The sequence below is a fragment of the Gossypium hirsutum genome, chromosome A07 (genome assembly GCF_007990345.1).
Source record: "Gossypium hirsutum isolate 1008001.06 chromosome A07, Gossypium_hirsutum_v2.1, whole genome shotgun sequence".
In the NCBI taxonomy this organism is placed as follows: Eukaryota; Viridiplantae; Streptophyta; class Magnoliopsida; order Malvales; family Malvaceae; genus Gossypium; species Gossypium hirsutum.
The window spans coordinates 57769028-57781649 of NC_053430.1; the positions used below are offsets into that span (position 1 = coordinate 57769028).

Consider the following 12622-nt stretch of genomic DNA (forward strand, 5'->3'; position numbering starts at 1 on the left):
TAGGTACTTTGTGTAATTTCACTATCTGAGAGATGTATAACTCAGCAAGCTTATCAAGTGAATAATCCGTGCGTACAGGAATGAAATGATCTGACTTGGTTAGTCTATCAACAACTACCCATATTACATCTTTCTTACTAGGTGACAGAGGCAAACTTGATACAAAATCCATAGTTGCTCTATCCCATTTCCACACAGGAATCATGATAGGCTGTAATAAACCTGATGGTACTTGATGTTCAGCTTTGACTTGTTGACAGATTAAACATTTCGAAACAAATTTAGAGATATCACGCTTTATACCAGGCCACCAATAAAGCTATTTCAAGTCGTTATATGTTTTCGTACTCTTGGATGAACAGATAATCGACTACCATGAACTTCATTTAAAATCATCTGAATCAACTCTAAATTTCTCGGGACATAATTTCGACATCTGAATCTCAAACAATCATCAACATCAACCTGAAATTTTGAATCAGGGTTCGAATCACATTGAGCTCGTTTTGCTAACATTTCTTTATCACCTTTCTAAGCTTCACAAATCTGTTGTAAAAACAACAGTCTTGCTTTCATCTTAGCTATAATCGCATCTTCATCAGATAGAGCCAACTGGGTATTCATTGCACGTAAAGGAAATAAAGATTTCTGACTTAAAGCATCAGCAACAACATTGGCCTTTCCTGGATGGTAGTCAATCACTAGCTCGTAATCTTTCAACAATTCCAGCCATCTCCGCTACCATAAATTCAAATCTTTTTAAGTCATCAAATATTTAAGTTTTTGTGATCAGAATAGACGTGACATTTCTCACCGAACAAATAATGACACCAAATCTTTAACACGAACACGATAGCTACTAATTCCAAATTGTGCGTCGGGTAATTCTTTTCATGTGGCTTCAATTGTCTCGAGCCATAAGCTATGAATTTTCCGTCCTGTATCAAAACACAGCCCAGACCATTCAACAATACATCACTATAAATTACGAATTCTTTACCCGATACTGGTTGAACTAACACTGGAGCATCGGTCAATAAGGCTTTCAACTGATCAAAACTTTTCTGGCACTTTTCTGACCACTCATACTTAACATCTTTTTGTAACAGTTTCGTCATCGGGGTTGTAATCATAGAGAAACCTTTTAAGAATCATCTATAATAACCAGCAAGTCCCAAAAAACTTTGGACTTCAGATACATTTCTCGGAGGCTTCCAATCTATTATTGTAGAAATCATACTCGGATTTACTCGAATACCCAATGCTGACACAATATGCCCCAGAAAATTGACTTCGTGCAACCAAAATTCACATTTACTAAACTTTGCAAATAGCTGCTTATCTCGCAAAATCTGTAACACTACCCTCAGATGTTCGCCATGCTCGGATTCATCACGAAAATAAATCAAGATGTCATCAACAAACACAACAGCAAATCGATCCAAATACGGTTTGAAGATCCGATTCATTAGGTCCATAAAAATAGCAGATGCATTCGTTAATCCAAAAGGCATAACTAAAAACTCATAATGTCCGTACCTCATTTGAAAAGTAGTTTTCAGCACATCAGAGTCTTTAACTTGCAATTGATAGTAGCCCGATCTCAAATCTATCTTAGAAAACAATGTAGCCCCTTTCAGTTGATCGAACAAGTCATCAATTCGTGGTAGAGGATATTTTTCTTGATAGTCGCTTTATTGACCTGTCGATAATCGATGCACATTCTCATAGTTTCGTCTTTCTTTTTCACAAGCAAAATTGGTGCACCCCAGGGAGAATAACTCGATCGTGCTAAACCTTTATCAGTCAACTCTTGTAATTGAGCTTTCAACTCTTTTAATTCGGTCGGTGCGATTCTGTACGAAGCTATCGATATCAGAGTTGTTCCCGATACTAACTCAATACCAAATTCAACTTCCTTGATCGGTGGTAAACCCGGTAACTCTTCAGGAAATACATCCGGATATTCATACACAATTAGTACTGATTCAATCTTCTTTCCAGTCATTTTAGAGTCAAACACATAAGCAAAGTAAGCTTCATAACCTTTTCTCAAATAATTCTGAGCTAACATCGAAGAAATCACTGTCGACAAACCATTCAAATCATCTGGTTCGATCTGGATAATCTCATTATTCTGACATCTCAAATCAATCGTCTTCCGTTTGTAGTTTACAATAGCATCATGCAATGTTAACTAATCCATACCCAGAATTATATCAAAATCATCAAATTGCAACAACATCAGATCAGCTGAAAAACAAAAATCTCGAATCATCAACAGACAATTCTTGCATACTTTATCAACCAAAACACACTGACCTAAGGGGTTCGATACTCTAATCACAATTTCAGTAGACTCTACAAGCAAAGTCTTATGGATACTAAAGTTTCACATACATAAGAATGAGTCGATCCTGGATCTATCAATGCAATTATAGTAGTATCATAGAGAGTGAAAGTACCGGTAATAACATCTGGAGACGAAGCTTCTTCGCGAGCACGAATAGCAGAAGCTCTGGCAGGTGCACGAGCCTCAGATTTAACAGTAGTGTCTTTAGTTCCCCTTTGGCTACTACTCACATTACCTGTGTTTCTGGGTGGTCTACCTCGAGTTACTATGTTACTCGGCCTAGTATTCTACACTATCTCTTGCTCAACCAACTCAGGGCATTCACGAATGAAGTGATCCAATAATCCACATTTGAAACAGGCCCGATCATTCAATCTACAGTCACCAAGATGTCGTTTACCATAATGTTTGCACTCGGGTCAGCTAGGCCTGATGTTACCAACACTAGCTACTGAGATAGCTTTCGAACTCACAGGTGGTCTGTTTCAATCATGTCTAGAATAACCCGCAGTAGCCTTTAAACTGCTAAAGCCATCTTGGAACTTCTTGGATGTTGAATGAAATGACTTACTCGATGATCTTTTTCATGAATCTCTAGTTTCAAAATTTTCTTTTCTTTTCTCTTTCCCAAGTTCTTCAGCTTTGCATGCTCGCTCGACTAGTATCATAAACTCTTTTATTTCTAGAATCCCAATTAAAAGCTTGATGTCTTCATTCAAACCGTTTTCAAATCTTTTACACATTATAGCTTCAGTCGAAACACATTCTCGTGCATATTGACTTAATCTCACAAATTCTCGTTCGTATTCCGTAACAGACATACGACCCTGTTTCAACTCAAGAAACTCTTTGCATTTCTAATCTATGAATCTCTAACTAACATACTTCTTTCTAAACTCAGTCTGAAAGAACTCCCAATTGACTCGTTCTTTCGGAACCACAAATATCAAAGTTTTCCACCAATGATAAGCCGTATCTTTCAAAAGTGAAACAACACATTTAAGACATTCTTCAGGAGTACATGACATTTCATCAAACACTTATATCATATTCTCGAGCTAGAACTCAGCTCTCTCAGCATCATAATCAGTAGTAGCATGAAACTCTTCAACCTCATATTTTCTAATTTTATCAACCAGAGGCTTATTCAACTGAATTGGATTCACAGCTGGTGGCATGACAGGGACTTTTGAAGGATTAGGCGGGGGTGAAGGTTGTGAAGCAGCTGGATTAATTCTAATATATTGAGTGAACCACTCATTCATCATTTTGAAGAAAGCTTGTTTAGCCTCTCCCTCGTGGCTACTCGTAACAGGTCTAGAATCAAACGGCGTTGTCCCTTGAGCTGGAACAGGAGCATTACTCTCAACATAGTCAGCTACGGCTCGTTCGGGATCCATTTACTATACAAAAACACATTTTCAATTGTTAGGAATCATCACACTATCGCAGTTTATATATATGTCATGTATAGCTAGACTCTCACACACTACGTTAGTCCTATAATCGACTAAACCGTAGCTCTAATACCAATTAAATATAACACCCCTAAACCGTATCTGATGCCGAAATAAGGTTACGAGGCATTACCAAATAATACACTTTATTTTTATGTACATTTATACATTCATAAATAAAAATCCATACAAATCATGCACAATGTCCCTTATAAGGCTTTTCAAGACCTTAAAACATGCTTAGAAGTGGTTCGGGACTAAACCGATAACATTTACAAACTTTAAGAAACTTAAAAAAATTTCCAACATTTAAGGGTCACACACCTGTGTGAACAGGCCGTGTGAGGCATGCCTGTGGCGCAGGTCATGTGAAAATAGGGTATACATAAGGATTTGTACCACAAGGCCGAGGACACACCTGTGTGCCAGGCCGTGTGAAATCTAAGGGGGTTACTGACTTGGATCACATGGCCGACAACATGCCCATGTGCCAGCCCGTGTGCCACACACGGCAAGTAGACACGCCCGTGTGTCTAGGCCGTGCCAAAACTATAGGGTATACTGACTTTAAATTGAAGGGTCCCCTAGGGGACACACAGCCGTATAACATGACCATGTGTCAAAAACATAATTAGGCCTTTTTTATACTTTGGCCCTTATATTTTCACACTTTAACATTTTAGTCCTTATTTTACAAAACAAAAAATATTCATAATTTCCCTATACAAAAGCTTGGCCAAATATTTTGTTAGTTCATATAAGCCCATATCTTTCATTTATTTTACATTTTGACCCCTCAATTTACAAATTTCACAATTCAATCCTTAATAAGCATTTTTATCAAAAAATCACTTAATTAAACCTAATAATTTATCAACAAATATTTATTTTTCATCATCAAACATAAAAAATATCAAGCTAACATCAATTGTTAAACAGAAAATTCTTAATCAATTCGAAAATTTAAGCATGGGCTAGCTAGAATACGAAGCAACGACATCAAAAACATAAAAATTATCAAAAACCAAACAAAGAACATACCTAAATCAACCTATATGCTAGCTGAACCCTGAAACACCAAAAATGGCTTCTTCTTCTTCAATAATCGGTGGTGGAAGATGATAATAAGGTGTGTTTTTATTTTGTTTTATTGATATTAACCTTATTAACCAATTTACCATTTTAACCTAAATTAAAACCATTTAAAAACATTCATTTAATGGCCATTTATGTCAAATTCCACCATCAATGGTCTAATTACAACATAAGGACCTCTCATTTAAAAAGCCATATTAAATAGACACTTTTAACTAATAGAATGTAACTTTTGCATTTTATACGATTTAGTCCTTTTATCAAATTGACCACTTAAACGATAAAATTAGCACACAAAACTTTCATACATTCATATTCACATGTTGTAAACACATAAAACAATATTAAAATAATTTTACAACCTCAGATTTATGGTTTCGAAACACTATTTCAATTTAGTTAAAACTGGGATGTTACATTTTTCATGCATAAGGGTACTTTGTTACATTTACATGCAAGTTAGATTTATGATTAAGGTTTACTGCATGCTTTCTGTCTTATTTACATACGTACCCTTAACTCTGCGATCCCATAAATGTAAGAGATCTCGTATAAGTGGTGCGGACCTTAATTTCATGCATACCCCTATTATGATTACTTTATTTCATGCGAAGTCTAATAAGTATGCAAGCTTATGCCTTAAACTAAACCGTGAACTCATATATTTTCGTGTTATGTGAATTATGTTGTCGTTTGAGAAGTCTAGTTTTGTTGCAAACACTTAAGTATGTTGTTATGAGGCATGCGAACTTGTTTATGTTTGTTTCAGAAGCTCGGATGTTTGCTTTATGTTTTTGCTATTGTGTTTTAAGTTAGCGCAACTTTTGTTAAGACTTAAGTGGTGTGTTGGAGGATAGGTTGAGAGTCAACAGAGAGTCACTTTGGTTGCTAATATAGCTTACCAAATTTAGGCCAAAACTTCTAGGCCGAGTTTAGGGTGTTACACAAAACATCAAGTTCCCTCGGGTAAGTTGTATCCATTGGAGATATCAGAATGGAAATAAGATAGAATTACCATGAATTTTGTGTCAGGGCTACCTCTTAGTGCTTCAAAAAAGAATTTAGTTTGGGTGATAGTAGATTGGCTTACTAAGTCAGATCATTTTTTGCCAGTGCACACTATTTATTCTTTGAAAAGGTTAGCTAAGCTCTATGTTTCTAAGAGAGTGAGCTTGCATGGAATCTCATCTTCCATAATTTCAAACAAAGACACAAGGTTTACTTCAAGATTTTGGAAGCAATTAGAGGGATCATTGGGAACTAAGTTGCAAGTCAGTATTGCATTCCACTCTTAGACAATGGTTAGTCTGAAAGAGTCATTCAAGTTCTGGAGGATATGTTAAGAAGTTGTGTAATTGACTTTGGACTGAATTGGGAAAAGTATTGTTCTTTGGTTGAATTTATGTATAACAATAGTTATCATGCTATTTTGAAAATGTATATCCATTTAAAGCTCTGTATGGTAGAAAGTGTAGAATGCCTACTTGTTGGATGGAGCTTAGTAAAAGAAAATTAGTAGGTCTTGAGTTAGTGTGTGAAACAAAAGAAAAAACCTCTGTCATTTGTAGTCATCTAAAAGTTGCATGAGATCGTCAGAAAGCCTATGTTGATCTGAAGATAAAAGAGATTTCTTTTGAAGTTGGTGATAAAATGTTCTTAAAAGTCTCTCCTTGGAAGAAGATTATAAGATTTGGTCAGAAAGGAAAGTTGAGTCCATGATTTGTAGGGCCATATAAAGTCTTAGAGCAAGTTAGACCAGTGGCTTATAGATTGTCTTTACCTCTAGAGTGTTCAAAGATTCACAATGTGTTTCATGTGTCTATGTTGAGAAGATATAGATCAAATCTAGATCATGTTGTGTAAATTGAAGAGTTAGAGGTAAAACTGGATCTACCTTTTGAGGAAGAGCCTATTCATATCTTGGTAAGGGAGGTGAAAGAGCTAAGAAATAAGACGATTCCATTGGTGAAAGTGTTATGGAGAAATCATAATATAGAATAGGCTAATTGGGAAAGAAAAAGTTTAATGAAAGAACAATATCCTTAGCTATTCACAAGTATGAATTTCGAGGACGAAATTTTCTAAGTGGGGGCGAATTTTAACAACCCGCTCGACAAAGTCTCTGTATCTGATTACTATTTTGCGTATAGTTGGTAAGACAAGGATAGATATGAGTAAGTAAAATGTTTGTTTTTGCTAAGTATAGAATTATGTGTATTGCGTCATTTGGCGAACTTTTAGTTTTAGCGAGTTCTATGATTTTACGGACTCTTCTATTAAGTATTTGCCCAACCTAGATGCTTTGGGCGAACTAATAGTTCACAACTGTTTAGATTTGTTTATTATTTAAGTATTATACATTTTTATTTTTCAAGTTTTTATTTCATTAAATAGACAATTTAATTTAATTTTCTAATCTTTAATATTTATAAGTTAAATTATTGTTAAGTAATAAAATAAAATATAGAGAAATTATGCTTTCAAATCATCAAAATTAATATCAAGTGATAAAATTTAATAAAAATTAAAATTAATGACAAAATTTAATAAAATTAAAGCTTAGTGCAAAATAGAGGTGCTCATGGGCCGGGCCGGGCTCAACTAAAAATTTAGGCCCATTCATTGGGCTTGGGCCGGGCCTGGCCCAAAAAATGGGCCTAAAATTTTGCCCAAGCCAAACCCAAATAAAAATACTAAAACCCAGGTCCAGCCCGGCCCGCCCGTATTTATTTTTATATTATTTTATATAATTTTTAAATATATATAATAAATCAAAAATACTAAAATAAATCAAAATAAATATTTTCCAACAAATTGAAATTAAATTTTAAACAATATGTAAACTTAAATAGCACTAAGATAGATGCAACTTAACAAGCAAATATCTCTAAAGTAATAACAAAATTAACAAATGCATTTAAAATAATAACAAAATTGATAATAAAATAAGTTTTATACAATATCCAAACAATAATAATAAAATAATAGTAACTAATAGTAATATGGTTGCAAAATAAGGAGAAAACAACAAGAAAATAACATTCAAAAACAAAAAAAATAGTAGATTTTTTTTGTCATTCAGTAAATTCGGGCCGGGGCCCGGGCAAAAAATACCTTACCCAAGGCCCGACTCATTTTTTAAACGGGCTTTATTTTTTTGTCCAAACCCATTTTTCGGACCTATATTTTTTCCCAAACCCTCCCACATTTTAGGTGGGCCTTCGGGCCGAGCCGAGTAGCTCGACCCATAAGCAAATCTAGTGCAAAAATTTAATTTCATACAAATATAATATTTTCAAAATATAATAACAAATATCAATAAAAATAACAAATATCAATAAAAATAAAGAATAATTGTAAATTTTAATAATAAAGGTAAACACACACAACGTATTCCTCTCGGCTCTTGCCCTAGTTCACTTGCTATAATATTTTTTCACTTCACATCTGCAACGAAAAAGAAAGCGCCCCTTTCTCTGGTAGGTTAGTTTTGATCGACCTTTTCTTTTAAGTTCTTTTAATGATATTTTAATTTATTTCTTTATTTTAAGATCCGTAGGCTTTCATTTCTTGGACTTGTTTTTTTAATTTTTGCTTTCAGATGCATACAATGCGTGTTCTTTTAGCTTTTTTTATTGATTTTGTTTCAGTGGTTCTGGCTCGATTTGTTTTATATTTGAGCTTATATTTCTTGGTTTGACAAGTTAGGGTTTTGTTATTGTTGCGATCAGTATGGTTCCTAAAAATGGGAAAAAAATAGGACATGATTTTTTTATTCATTGTTTGATTGCTCAGATTTGGAGTAGATAAGTTCTTGTAACAAAAAAGAAAAGTATGAATTTGATCTGTTTGGTTCCTGCGAAACTGGTGGAAGTACAGTAGCTAGTATAAATAATATACCTTCCTTGCATTTTTTTTTAGATTAAAAACACACTTCGAAGTTTCGAACAAATTAGATTGATTCTTTTTTCACGAAAAAGAAAAAGTATTTTAGACTGATAATGTTTTATGATCGAGGAATGCAAATGTCTCCAATGATTGTTTGTGATATTCATTTACTTGTTTAGACGGATTAAGATTTGGTTAGAAATGTTTGATTCATAAAGTACATCTTGTATTGCAGGATCAGGTATTGGAGTGGTATAGTAAAAATGTCTTCAACTGGGTCAACACGAGAGGAAAATGTTTACATGGCCAAGTTGGCCAAGCAAGCTGAACGGTATGAGGAAATGGTGGAATTCATGGAGAAAGTTGTAAAAGCTGTCAATGTAGAGGAGCTAACTGTTGAGGAACGAAATCTTCTCTCCGTGGCTTACAAAAACGTGATTGGGGCTAGGAGGGCATCATGGAGAGGATAATCTCTTCAATTGAGCAGAAGGAAGAGAGCAGAGGAAATGGGGATCATGTTGCTATCATCAAGGAGTATAGGGGCAAGATTGAAGCTGAGCTTATCAAGATCTGTGATGGGATTTTGAGCCTTCTGGAATCTCATCTCATCCCTTCAGCCTCAACAGCTGAGTCCAAGGTGTTCTACCTTAAGATGAAGGGTGATTATCACAGGTATCTTGCTGAGTCTACGGCTGGCGTCGAGAGGAAGGAAGCAGCTGAAAGCACTTTGTTGGCTTACAAGTCTGCTCAGGTAGGTGAAATTGGTGATACATGTCAATATTTCTCAATAATTCCTTTAGGATTTTTTTTTTCAATTACAGAAACATTTTAGTTTTCTTATGATGGCAGGATATTGCTATTATTGAACTTGCTCCTACTCACCCAATTAGACTCGGCTTGCTCTTAACTTCTCTGTTTTCTACTACGAAATCCTCAACTCACCTGATCGTGCCTGCAATCTTGCAAAACAGGTGTTTATTCTCTACTGTTTTGCTATTGATTTTTTTTTTTTTTACTCTTTTTGGTCTTTGTTGACCTAGAACAGCTAATTAACTAAACTACAGAGCTTTCTTTGCCTGGTTTTTATTTTTTAACTGTGTAGGCAACTTTTTGAATAGCATAGTAAATTGTTCTAATCTAATCCCATCCCAACTAGAAATTGGTGTGCCAATCTTGTTGATACTCAGAATGGTGCTGATAATGAGCTGAGGGGGGAAAAAGAATTACTATAGATCCACTCATTTTTTCCATGGAATCTGTGGTAAAAAGTTGATTTGTTATTTGTTATGTAGTGTACAGTGAGCCTTGAACATTTTAGTGATTCCCTAGTACACGAATTGAATCTCAAAAGATTGCTTGTCAACTATTATAAAATGACACATTTTTCATTTGGCAGGCTTTTGATGATGCAATTTCAGAGTTGGATACTTTGGGTGAGGAATCTTACAAGGATAGTACATTGATCATGCAGCTTCTCCGGGACAATCTGACCCTTTGGACATCTGACATCACGGTATCTCTCTCACCTCTGTGTGTGTTCATTAAAACTTAAAACCAACTCTGCTGCCTTTAAACGTCAAATACAATTATTTTTAAATCTCCACAATTCTCACGAGCAATTTGTTGGTGCAACCTGGGTGGTTGTTACCTCTGTTTGTTCCATGCTCAACCTGGATTTTACAAATTTCTACAGCCATATTCTTGAGCGGATCTTTTCACGTTCATTATCTTGTCCAGCGTTCTCTGCTGTACTCTTTGAACTTCCATGCATTACATCAGACAGGACTAGGATCCTGAAGTTTCAATTCATCTTCAAGATAATTGTTACTTCTACTGTATTAAGAACTAGTGTTCTGAAGTTATTGCTGATGACTCGGGCCTCGTATTACAAACGCTAGTTGTTTCATTTATAAATGTGCAATTTGCATGTTTCATTTTAGCTGTTATTCTGTTAATGATTCTCAAGGATTATTTATTTATTTATTTATTTATTTTTAAGGATGAAGCTGGAGATGAGATCAAGGAAGCACCTCCAAAGCCTGAGTCAGAGGAGGGACAGCAGTGACGAGTCAAGCTCATTGGATATGTACTCTGTACTTCACCTAGTAGTTTCTTATAGATGCAATCTAGGTTGTAGAAGTGTTCCTTTTACTTTTTTTTTTCTCTAAACGACACTTGGAATCAAATGTTCCAATGGATTATACATGCGCTTTATTATTGGACAGGAATTTGTTTGGTTTTCATGTGGTAATGTGCTAAAATAGTGTTTTCATACAAATAAATATGCACACTTTAGGTATGCATTAGGTTCAGAGTACTAAAGGGATGGGGTTTAAGCACTAAAATAATTATATCAAATCGTGGTCTATGGATCCAGTGTTTATTTTTTTTTAAGGATGGTTTGGGTTTGAAACACAATTATATATAAAAAAAATGTAGAACTTCAAAACGACAATTAAAGATTCAATTGTTGTGAACAAAAGGAGAAAAGTACAGGAAATCAGGACAAATGAGATTCAAGGTTTTGGAAATTTTATTTTTCAATAAATAGTTTATATTGTCTGTCAATCATTTTTTTTATAGATCAAATCTTTATATAAGACTCTAAGAAATGTATAGAAAATAATATATTTAACAAGGTAATATATCGTTATGTATAACAGGAGTAATGTTACGTATCATGAAATTTCCTAAATGCCCATACTTTTACAACACTAAATAATTGGATTTCGCATACTAGAAACACCACCAAAAAAACAAAAAAAAGGAAGAAGAAGAAGAAGATTTCGAATATTAGGAAATCAATCATCGATGGGTAATAAAAAACACATCATTTTGGAAATTATTTTGTTTTCGTCTCTACAGTTTAGATGCATTTATCTTGTAGTGGAAGTGTGGTTGAGTCCTTACACAACAACACTGTTATCGTATTGACATTAGTAATAAAAAAGACCTTATTGTTTACCAATTTAGGTAAATTCAACAGTGTAAAATCGGTACCACCTGACCAATCGGCGATACCCCTCTTTCTTGCTACCAATAATTGAAGCAATCATCACATTTGAAAAAAAAATATATTTTTTGAGTGCCGCCTAAGCTCGGTGGCACTAGTATTTCAGACCCAGAAATACACTCGAAAACACATAAGAAATAACCAGAAATAAAATGAAAAAAATATTAGTTTTTATTGGTGTTGCTGATGTGTCAAGTGGCACCCGAATATTTTATAATATATTTTTTGTAAAAGTAAAAAAAAAAAAAATTAAACACCCATTGGAACCTAGACCTGTGACTGACGGGTCACACTAGTGGCAGGTTGTCAGGCTGGTGCACCATTGATGTGGCCCGTCAGTCACGTGTCCTGTAACATCCTGAATTAGGGTCTAGTTGGAACAGTGGTTTTGAGACCACAAATCTGAAATAGAAATAAATATTTTATGATTATTTGATGGTTCATGATATGATTGCAAGTTTGTGTGAATTTTTCATAAAGAAATTTTATGCCTAAAGTGTCAAATTTGAAGTTAGGGACTAAATTGAATAAGTTGCAAAATATGAGTTCTAGAAGTTTTTAGCATGAAATTGCTATGGATTATAAATTAGAAGGCCCTAAATAGAAATTTGACCAATTTCTATAATTTTGGACAAAAATAGACATGCATGGGCAAAAATTTAAAGTTTAGTAAAAAGGGCATTTTGGTCATTTGGTTAATAAAAGAATAAAAAGGGAAAAATAAGTAAAAATTTGCTCATCTTCTCCAAGTGCCAGCCAAAATTTGCAAGGGTTCCATAGCTAGAGTTTTCCAACTTTTCAAACTTAATAGTAAGT

General features: G+C 34.5%; 1 pseudogene; it reads left to right on the forward strand.

Annotated features, from left to right (window-relative positions):
- The first annotated feature begins 9028 nt into the window (after positions 1-9028).
- Positions 9029-11034, forward strand: LOC107946372 (14-3-3-like protein GF14 psi; annotated as a pseudogene).
- Positions 11035-12622: the final 1588 nt, after the last annotated feature.